Source organism: Symphalangus syndactylus, chromosome 4 (genome assembly GCF_028878055.3).
Source record: "Symphalangus syndactylus isolate Jambi chromosome 4, NHGRI_mSymSyn1-v2.1_pri, whole genome shotgun sequence".
Classification (NCBI taxonomy): domain Eukaryota; kingdom Metazoa; phylum Chordata; class Mammalia; order Primates; family Hylobatidae; genus Symphalangus; species Symphalangus syndactylus.
The window spans coordinates 80,440,787-80,452,582 of record NC_072426.2 but is presented as its reverse complement, the minus strand read 5'-3'; the positions used below and the strand labels follow the sequence as shown (position 1 = coordinate 80,452,582).

The 11,796-nt window shown below is 45.3% G+C and overlaps 1 pseudogene; it reads left to right on the top strand.

Moving 5' to 3' along the window:
* The first annotated feature begins 1,079 nt into the window (after nt 1-1,079).
* Nucleotides 1,080-8,269, top strand: LOC129480843 (uncharacterized; annotated as a pseudogene).
* The last annotated feature ends 3,527 nt before the right edge of the window (nt 8,270-11,796 follow it).

The window sequence follows — 11,796 nt, the reverse complement described above, 5'->3', positions numbered from 1 at the left end:
AAGAATTTAACGTTAAGTAGGTAAAATACTGTAGGACTCTAGAGCAAATGGGACAAGTGAGAGAGTGATAACAATTTGAGAATCACAAGCTTTAAGTCTTGAGAATGTGTAAGAGAGTTGTGAATAATGTTTTGAGAGAATTGCTGTAAGAGAGAACAGAAGGTCCACAGGGTAGATTTTGAAGATGCATAGAAGAGCCCTGGGAATCACCATCCATCCATCTAATAGATATGTTATTATGGGACAATTGTGTGCCAGGCTTCATTCCAGGAACGGAGTATGATGGTCTGAGCAGGGCAGACAAGAGGTGGATAAGCACTTCAAGATTAAGTTGACAGAAAGGGGCAATATGGCAAGATGGTCATCAAAAACATAAACTTTAGAAGTGTCCCCCTTTATGGCCAATGAAGACAGTCTAGGAACCTGTGTGGCACTGGCATAGGAAGTGCTATACCTAGGGGACATAAATTCAATCAATGTCTGTAGCAATAGTGATACACAGCAGGGTATCCATTTGCTCCTTTGTAACTTAAATCAGAGAACTCCTAACTAAACCAGCTGCTTGGGGCCTAGATGGGAGGTAGAACTTTCATTGAATGCCTTTTTCAAAAGCTCACCACTGTGTATTCTGTGAGGTGCCTTGGTCACTATCAGTAATGTCTGGTCAGAAAGGTGTGTTCAGGTGAGGTCCTGTATTGTGGCCTTGACACCAGTTACTTTGATTTATATTCTGGGTATCTGTGAAGCAAGAGATTCCCAGAGATCTTTACCCCAAAGGGGGCAACTCTTAGGCAATGGCCTAAAAATGTACTGACAGCATCATTTTTTTGGCCAGGGTTAGGACATCCAGTGCTAGGATGATGGCCTGAAAGTGGCCACTGGTGCTGACCCTTGGTCAGGAGCATCCCGAATAAAGGATGGAAAGCAGCAAAATTCCACCCAGCTCCAGCATGTATAGTCTAGAAACTCCTATTTCTGTTCAGTTAATCTCACAGGGATCCTCAGGTAGCCAAGGACTTCCTCCAGTACCATGGCATTTGCCAAGAGACTGAGAACAAAGAAAGCCACCCCTCCCATAGATGGAGTATGCCAGAGGGCTCGGGTGTGGCTCCATCCTACATCAAGGAGGTTTTGGTAGCTGTGCCAAACTTGCAGGGCCCTGCTTCTGTGACCCAAAGAACAATGGGCAGCTGGTATGGGGGGTCACAAGCTCAGGACCTGTAAAAGCCTCTATTTCCAAGAGACCCCAGTATGTGACCAACAGTTGCTGCTCTAATGATGTACAGTGCAATGTCAAAGAGGGCAGTTTCTTGCATCAGGGGCTCATGGGCAATTTGTGGCCACCATGAGTTATGAGAGAAGGCTGCTAAAGCCCCTATGGTAAAGGAGTCTTTGAGGAGACTCATGGGATTCTTGTCGTATTGCAATGTGGACAGATTCTAAAGCCTTTTGTTGAAAGGAATCCATTTAAGGTGAGCCAACTTGCAAGTAACAGCATCAGTGAAATTCAGTAAAACTTGTAAATGAGGAATATGTCACCTCTAGATCTCAAAGAGGACTAAAAGATATTTGTATTAACATTGTGTGTACTGAGAAAGTCAATAGCTGCTTCTTGATGGTGTCAGGGATGAAATGGCCCTCAGATTACCAAACTTTCAGGAATTTAACACAGGTGGCAAGACCCCTTACACAACATGTGGAGACCACTTTTTGTGTGCTCCTTTTTCAGTACTTGTATGTCCTGAATTAGTGTGTCAAAATATCTTCTCAGAAGATGTCATCGATGTGATATAATAGTTGTCCTCTTAGAGAAATTTGGATGCAGTTGAGATCTTGCCTACAAAGACTGTGTGATGACAAGGCTGCTACGGTACCCCATGGATAACCTGGTAGAGGCATACTGTGTCCCTTTAGAGATGAAGGAAAACTATGGCCTAGAGGCTGTTGAAATAGGCTCTGAACAGAGCATATTAGCCATGTGATGGTTAATACCAGGTGTCAACGATTGAAGGATACAAAGTATTGATCCTGAGTGTATCAGTGAGTGTGTTGACAAAGGAGATTAACATTTGAGTCAGTGGGCTGGGAAAGGCAGACATACCTTTAATCTGGGTGGGGCACAATCTAATCAGCTGCCAGCATGACTAGAATATAAGCAGGCAGAAAAATGTGAAAAAGACTGGCCTAGCCTCCCAGCCTACATCTTTCTCCCATGCTGGATGCTTCCTGCCCTCAAATAGCAGACTCCTCAGTTTTGGAACTTGAACTGGCTCCCCTTGCCCCTCAGCATGAAGACAGCCTATTATGGGACCTTGTGATGATGTGAGTTAAGACTTAATAAACCCAGCCGGGCGCGGTGGCTCACGCTTGTAATCCCAGCACTTTGGGAGGCCGAGGTGGGCGGATCATGAGGGCAGGAGATCGAGACCACCGTGAAACCCCGTCTCTACTAAAAATACAAAAAATTAGCCAGGCGTGGTGGTGGGCACCTGTAGTCCCAGCTACTCGGAGAGGCTGAGGCAGGAGAATGGCATGAACCCGGGAGGTGGAGCTTGCAGTGAGCCAAGATTGTGCCACTGCGCTCCAGCCTGGGCGACAGAGTGAGACTCCGTCTCAAAAAAAAAGACTTGATAAACCCCTCTATACATATATATGTTTGTGTGTGTGTGTGTGTATATATATATATATATATATATATATATATATATATACACACACACACAAATACACATATTCCATTAGTTCTGTCCCTCTAGAGAACCCTAATACAGATTTTGGTACCAGAAGTGGTTCTGAGGAAGAGAATATTAAGTATGAAGTTCTTTCATTGGTTTTGGGGTTTCTGGAGTTGGCTGCTTGCTATGATTAGACCCAAAAATGCCAAGGACTCTACTTCTAATAGTATGAAAAAAACTGATAGTCCTGTTTAGATAGTTATGCAAAATAAACGCATTTGACACTCCTGATTCATTGCTCGTGACAGGCAAGGAGTTTAGTAACCCTATATATAATACCTTTGACCATATGTGGAGAACCAAAAAACATAATGAAGCTGGTTGGTTGCTCCCACATTCAGTGGACAAAGTGGTGAAAGAAAATGATGAACTAGGCTGGGCGCGGTGGCTAACGCCTATAATCCCAGCACTTTGAGAGGCCAAGGTGGGCAGTTCACGAGGTCAGGAGATCAAGACCATCCTGGCCAACATGGTGAAATCCCGTCTACTAAAATACACACACACAAAAAAAATTAGACAGGCGTGGTGGCGCACTCCTGTAGTCCCAGCTACTCAAGAGGCTGAGGCAGGGGAATCACTTGAACCCGGGAGGTGGAGGTTGCAGCGAGCCGAGATTGCACTGCTGCACTCCAGCCTGGCAGCCGAGTGAGACTCCGTCAAAATAAAAAAAGAAAATGAACTCAGGGATTCTCTCTCCCTGCTTCAGAAGCAGAGACTGAGACTCAAATCTGCTAAGATTGCCCTGAGTGAGTCTTATCTCCTGTAGAGAAAGAGCGAAAATTGCAGAAAAACAGACACAAGCTCTTACCATGCGAGTGGCTGACCTGCAACAAAAGGTGAATGCACAGCCTCACTAGGTATCGATTGCAAAAGTGAGGGCATTGATTGGAAAAGAATAGGACTTGCAACTTGGAATGGTGATGTGTGGGAGGACCCTGATGAAGCTGAGGACACTGAGTTTGTAAACTCTGATGAATCTTTTTTGCCAGAAGAAACAGCTTCCCCATCCCCAGTAGTGGCAACATCCCCTCCCTGACCCATGCTGCCATCAGCCTTTCCACCTTCGTCTGAGGAGATAAACCCTGTGCTGCCTGAGGCAATGGTGATGGTTGCCAGGCAAGATAATGTTGATTTTCCTCAGGAGCCACCCCCAACACCCATTTGCTTCTAGACCTATAACTAAAGTCCCAACGGGCCCCTGGAGGTGAGGTTGAGAGTGTGCACTATACCCAAAAAGAACTGCTTGAGTTTTTTAATTCACATAAATAAATCTGCAGAACAGGCATGGGAATGGATATTAAAGTTGTGGGATAATGGTGGAAAGAACATAGAGTTGGATCAGGCTGAATTTATTGATTTGAGTCCACTAAGTAGGGACTCTGCATTTAATGTTGCCACTTGGGTAGTTAAAAAAGGTTCTAATAGTTTATTTGCTTGGTTAACTAAAATACAGATTAGAAGATGATCCACTGTGAGCAAGCTGGAAATGCCTCATCTCCCTTGGTTTAATGTAGAGGAAGGGATACAAAGGCTTAGGGAGATTGGGATGGTGGAGTGGATTAGTCACTTTAGACCTACTCATCCCAGCTGGGAGGGTCCAGAAGATATGCCCTTGACCAATACCTTGTGAAACAGATTTGTGAGGGCAACACCTGCATCTTTGAAGAGCCCTCTAATTGCTCTTCTCTGTATGTCAGATCTAACAGTAGGAACTGCAGACACTCAACTACAAAATTTAAATACAATGGGAATAATTGGATCCCGAGGTGGCAGGGGCCAAGTGGCAGCACTCAACCATCAAAGGCAAGGTGGGCGTGGCTACTGTAATGGACAGCAGAGGCAAAGTGGCAATCAGAAGAGTCTGACTGATGTAGAGCTCTAGCATTGGCTAATCATGGTGTTCCTACAAATGAAAGTGATAGGAAGCCTACTGCATTCCTACTTAATTTATATAAGCAGAAAATTTCTAAGTCGAAGGGACAAAAGTCTAATTTGAATTATAAAAACAGAGAATCAGCCAACACAGTGGCTCATGCCTATAATCCCAGCATTTTGGGAGGCCAAGGCAGGTGGATCACCTAAGGTCAGGAGTTCAAGACCAGCCTGGCCAACATGGTGAAACTCCATCTCTACTAAAAATACAAAAATTAGCCAGGCATGGTGGTGCAAACCTGTAATCCCAGCTACTCAGGAGGCTGAGGCTGGAGAATTGCTTGAACCCAGGAAGTGGAGGTTGCAGTGGGCCGAGATCACACCAATGCATTCCAGCCTGAATGACAGAGGGAGACTCTGTCTCAAAAACAAACAACAAAAACAAACAAAAAAACAAAATAGAGAATCACAATCCTTCAATCAATTTCCAGACTTGAGCCAGTTTACAGATCCAGAACCCCTTGAATGAAGGGGAGACCAGGTCCCCTTGAGGAAGGACCCTACTACATTACCAACAATTTACGTAATGACTCTTTCTCCCATCCTTCCACAAGGAGACCTCCAACCTTTTACCAGGGTAATTGTGCACTGGGGAAAGTGAAATAATCAGACATTTCAGGGACTGCTGGACACTGGCTCTGAGCTAAAGTTGATTCCAGGGGACCCAAAACTTCACTGGTCCTCCAGTTAAAGTAGGGGCTTATGGAGATCAGGTAATTAATGAAATTTTAGCTCAGGCCCAACTTACAGTGGGTCCAGTGTGTCCCCGGACTTATCCTGTGGTCATTTCCTGAGTGCCAGAATGCATAATTGGCATAGACATGCTTAGCAGCTGGCAGAACTCCCATATTGGCTCCCTGACTGGTAGGATAAGGGCTATTATGGTGGTAAAGGCCAAATGAAAGCCATTAGAGCTGCCTTTACCTAGAAAAATAGTAAATCAAAAACAGTATCACATCCCTGGAGAGATTGTGGAGATTAGTGCTACCATCAAGGACTTGAAAGACGCTGGGGTGGTGATTCCCACCACATCCTCATTCAGCTCTCCCATTTGGCTTGTGCAGGAGACAGACCTTGGAGAAGGACCATGGATTATTGTAAGCCTAACAAAGTGGTGATTCCAATTGCAGCTGCTGTACCAGATGTGGTTTCACTGCTTGAGCAAATTAGCACATTTCCTGGTAGGTGGTATGCAGCCATTGTCTTGGCAAATGTCTTTTCCTCCATTCCTGTCCATAAGGCCCACCAGAAGCAATTTGCCTTCAGCTGGCAAGGCCAGCAATATACCTTTACTGTCCTACCTCCAGGGTATACCAATTCTCTGGCTTTGTGTCATAATCTTATTCGGAAACACCTTGATCGCTTTTTCTTATTTGGAGGCACCTTGATCACTTTTCGCTTCCGCAAGATATCACACTGGTCCATTACATTGATGACATTACGCTGACTGGATCCAGTGAGCAAGAAGTAGCAAACACACTGGACTTACTGGTGAGACATTTGTGTGCCAGAGGATGGGAAATAAAACCGACTTAAATTCAGGGAACTTCTACCTCAGTAAAATATCCAGGGGTCCAGTGGTGTGGGGCCTGTTGAGATATTCCTTCTAAGGTGAAGAATAAGTTGATGCATTTGGCCCCTCCTTCAACCAAGAAAGAGGCACAATGCCTAGTGGGCCTATTTGGATTTTGGAGGCAACGCATTCCTCATTTTGGTGTGTTACTCCAGCCCATTTATCAAGTGACCCAAAAGGCTGTCAGTTTTGAGTGGGGTCCAGAACAGGAGAATGCTCTGCAATAGGTCCAGGCTGCTGTGCAAGCTGCTCTGCCACTTGGACCATATGACCCAACTGATCCAATGGTGCTGGAGGTGTCAGTGGCAGACAGGGATGCTGTTTGGAGCCTTTGGCAGGCCCCCATAGGTGAATCACAATGGAAGCTTCTAGGATTTTGGAGCAAGGCCCTGCCATCTTCTGCAGATAACTACTCTCCTTATGAGAGACAGTTCTTGGCCTACTACTGGGCTCTGGTGGAAACTGAAGGTTTGACTATGGGTCATCAAGTCACCTGGCAACCTGAACCACCTATTATGAACTGGGTGCTTTCTGACACATATAGCCACAAAGTGGGTCATGCGCAGCAGCATTCCGTCATCAAATGGAAGTGGTATATACGTGATCAGGCTCGAGCAGGTCCTGAAGGCACAAGTGAGTTACATGAGGAAGTGGCTCAAATGCCCATGGTCTCCACTCCTGCCACCCTGCCTTCTCTCCCCCAGCCTGCACCGATGGCCTCATGGGGAGTTCCCTATGATCAGTGGACAGAGGAAAAGAGGACTAGGGCCTGGTTCACAGATGGTTCTGCACAATATGCAGGCACCACCTGAAAGTGGACAGCTGCAGCACTACAGCCCCTTTCTAGGACATCTTTGAAGGACAGCGGTGAAGGGAAATCTTTCCATGGGCAGAACTTTGAGCAGTGCACCTGGTTGTGCACTTTACATGGAAGCGGAAATGGCCAGATGTGCGATTATATATTGATTCATGGGCTGTAGCCAGTGGTTTTGCTGGATGGTCAGGGACTTTGAAGAAGCATTACTGGAAAATTGGTGACAAATTTGGGAAGAGGTGTGTGGATGGATCAGGGTCAAAAACTGTGAAGATATTTGTATCCCATGTGAGTGCTCACCAACAGGTGACCTCAGCAGAGGAGGATTTTAATAATCAAGTGGATAGGATGACCCGTTCTGTGGACAGCACTCAGTCTCCTTCCTCAGCCACCCCTGTCATCGCCTAATGGGCCCATGAAAAAAGTGGCCATGGTGGCAAGAATGGAGGTTATGTATGGGCTCAGCAACATGGACTTCCACTCACCAAGGCTGACCTGGCTATGGCCACTGATGAGTGCCCTATTTGCCAGCAGCAGAGACCAACACTGAGCCCTTGATATGGTACCATTCCTCAGGTGATCAGCCAGCTACCTGGTGGCAGGTTGATTATATTGGACCTCTTCCACCATGGAATGGGCAGAGGTTTGTCCTCATTAGAATAGACACTTACTCTGGATATGGGTTTGCCTATCCTGCATGCAATGATTCTGCCAAGACTACCATCTGTGGACTCACAGAATGCCTTATCCACCATCACAGTATTCCACACAGCATTGCCTCTAACTAAGGTGCTTACTTTATGGCTAAAAAAGTGCGGCAGTGGGCTCATGCTCATGGAATTGACTCGTCTTACCATGTTCCCCATCATCCTGAAGCAGCTGGATTGACAGAACAGTGGAATGTCCTTTTGAAGTCACAAATATAACACCAACTAGGTGACAATATTTTGCAAGGCTGGGGCAAAGTTCTCCAGAAGGCTGTGTATGCTCTGAATCAGCGTCCAATATATGGTACTGTTTCTCCCATAGCCAGGATTCATGGGTCCAGGAATCAAGGGGTGGAAGTGAAAGTGGCACCACTTACCATCACCCCTAGTGATGGTAAAAAAAAAATTTTTGCTTCCTGTTCCTGCATCATTACGTTCTGCTGGCCTAGACGTCTTAGTTCCATGGGGGGAACACTGCCACCAGGAGACCCAACAACAAGTCCATTAAACTGGAAGATTGCCACCTGGACACTTTGGGCTTCTTCTACCTTTAAGTGAACAGGCTAAGAAGGGAGTTACAGGGCCGGGCGTGGTGGCTCACGCCTATAATCCCAGCACTTTGGGAGGCCAAGGCAGTGGATCATGAGGTCAGGAGTTCGAGACCAGCCTGACCAACATGGTGAAACCCTGTCTCTACTAAAAATACAAAAATTAGCCAGGCATGGTGGCATGTGCCTGTAATCCCAGCTACTCAGGAGGCTGAGGCAGGAGAATTGCTTGAACCCAGGAGGCAAAGGTTGCAGTGAACTGAGATCATGCCATTGCACTCCAGCCTGGGTGACAGAGTGAGACTCCTTCTCAAAAAAAATAAAATAAAATAAAAAATAAAAGGGAGTTACGGTGTTGCCTGGGGTGGTTGACCCGGACTATCAAGATGGAATCAGTCTACTACTCCACAATGGAGGTAAGGAAGAGTATGCATGAAATACAGGAGATCCATTAGGGTGTCTCTTAATATTACCATGCGCTGTAATTAGGTCAATGGGAAACTACAACAGCCCAATCCAGCCAGGACTACAAATAACTCAGACCCTTCAGGAATGAAGGTTTGGGTCACTCCACCAGGAAAAAAAACCATGACCTGCTGAGGTGCTTGCTGAAGGCAAAGGGAATACAGAATGGGTAGTAGATGAAGGTAGTCATCAATATCAGCTATGACCATGTGACCAGCTGCAGAAATGAGGACTGTAATTGTCATGAGTATTTCCTCCCTCTTTTAAGAACATGTTTGTGCATATATATACTTGTACTAAAAAAAATCTTCATTTTATTTTCTTTCCCTTGATCATGTGGCATAAGATTTATTGACTTCACATCAGCATTTATGTATTGTTAACTTTATGTAATAGTATTTGGGTTGGGAATTGGTACGTTTCCCATTGTATGAAGGATAGTTGTATTATGTTAGGCATAATTATGACCTTATTATTGTCTTTATTTGAAGATTATGTATGATCTCAGGAGATGTGTATGGGTTCAAGTTGACAGTGGGTGGACTTGTGATGGCTAATACTGAGTGTCAACTTAATTGGATTGAAAGATACAAAGTATTGATCCTGGGCACGTCTGTGAGGGTGTTGCCAAAGAAGATTAACATTTGAGTCAGTGGGCTGGGAAAGGCAGACCCACCTTAATCTGGGTGGGCACAATCTAATCAGCTGACAGCGAGGCTAGAATATATATAGGCAGAAAAATGTGAAAAGAGAGACTGGCCTAGCCTCCCCACCTACATCTTTCTCCCATGCTGGATGCTTCCTGCCCTCGAACATTGGACTCCAATCCTTCAGTTTTCGAACTTGGAGTGGCTCTCCTTGCTCCTCAGCTTGCAGATGGCGTGTTGTGGGACCTTGTGTTTGTGTGAGTTGATCCTTAATAAACTCCCATATTTTATATATATATATACATATATATATATATATACGTATATTCCATTAGTTCTGTCCCTCTAGAGAACCCTAATACAAGCCAAATCTGTAATAGCAAAATATTTACCAGTTGCTTATTAGATAGAGTCAGTAACTTCAATAATACTGGGTATCAGGTCTGAGGACCTTAAGGTTCCAGTAGTCCACCATGAGGCCACTATTCACATTCATGCTTTCCAGGTTAAAGAGGCCAAGTTTGGCTGCTAAATGCAGGTGCAGTGGGGATAATCACCCCTTCATACAAGTTTCAATTCTTTTTTTTTTTTTTTTTTTTGGACAGAGTCTTGCTCTGTCACCTAGGCTGGAGTGCAGTAGTGCAATCTTGACTCACTGCAATCTCCACCTCCTGTGTTCAAGTGATTCTCGTGCCTCAGCCACCCGAGTAGCTGGGATTACAGGTATGCACCACCATGCCCAGCTAATTTTTGTATTTTTAGTACAGAGAGGTTTTGTCATGTGCCCCAGCTGGTCTTGAACTCCTGAGTTCAAGCAATCTGCTTGCCTCAGCCTCTTGAAATGCTGGGAGCCACCGCGCCCAGCCTTAATTCTTGAAGGCCCTGTTTTAGTTTACATTGGCCATATTAACTATTTTATTTATTTTTATTTTTATTTATTTATTTTGAGATGTAGTTTCACTCTTGTCACCCAGGCTGAAGTACAGTGGTGCAATCTTAGCTCACTACAACCTCCGCCTCCCGGGTTCAAATGATTCTCCTGCCTCAGCCTCCCGAGTAGCTGGGATTACAGGCATGCACCACCTCACCTGGCTAGTTTTTTTGTTTGTTTGTTTTTGTTTTTGTTTTTTGTGTTTTTGTATTTTTAGTAGAGACAAGATTTCGCCATGTTGGCCAGGCTGGTCTCAAACTCCTGACCTCAGGTGATCCACCCGCCTCGGCCTCCCAAAGTGCTGGGATTACAGGCATGAGCCACCGTGCCCAGCCCGATATTATTTTAACTGTGGTTTTCACAAGGTCCCTTTTCATTAAGCCAAGTTGTTAAGTGCCAATGACTTCATTTTAATTTATTGCTCACTGATTCTACGTCCACCACAGTACATTTTAAGGTCATAAGTGCTATGACCATGGGGTATCTAGGAGAGACAACAGTTAAGGTGAGGCATACTTATTTAGTCTCTATTTTATATTCAGAAACTCTCCTAAAAACATACAGACAAGGAGGGGAAGTTCTTTTCATTCTGCTCATATTTACAGATTTCGTTCTCCAGAGAGCCTCAAATCATTATCATCAGGGTGAGAGGCCTCCTCCTTCCCTGCAAGGCAATGGTTAGTTTACAGAGTTTAAGAACCTCAGGCTTAAGCTGAGTTTGAATTAACTCCCTCACAATGCCACAGGGTGACATAGGGTGGCTTTTCCCTATGACCCTACAGAGGAGGATTTTTCTTGCAATGGAGACTTAGGCAGCAAAGTACTGCAGTGGAAACCTGCAAGGCCCATGGCCCAGTGGTGGGTGGACTGAAACTATCCTTAGCAACAGTCCCGCCTTTTCCATGACACAGGGTTTTTATTGCTGTCTATATATACATTGCCAAACAATATTTTAGATTTCTAGCCACAGTAAGTTGCAGCTTTCCATTTCAGTCACTGTCCCATCACCATGTGGACCTTCTGGGTGAGAAGAGGGAAAGGTTCAGAGGCCCAATGGCCCACCTTGCAGGCAGCTGCCTCTTCTGACAGGAGGGCCAATCAATATCTCCAGGGTTAGGATCCACATCCAGAAAGATCATTTTGTTTATGGCCCAGGTGGGAGCCTACAAGCTGTTCCATTACAAGCTTAGTCCTCCGGCTTCTTGGTAAGCAGCCATACTAAGCAAAGCCCAGGTGTACTGGCTAGGGGTTTTGCATGGGGAAAGCAGTGAGCTACATCCTCCAGCAAGAGAGGCTGGTACCAAATGCTCCTTCTATTTTTTCGTCAGCCCCTGGGTTGTGGGCTACAACGGATTCATACCTTCATGCTCTTGGACACCAGAAGAGCACGCTGAACAGAAGCAGGGGAAGCAACAGCACCAGTGCCAGGCAAGGCCATTACTCT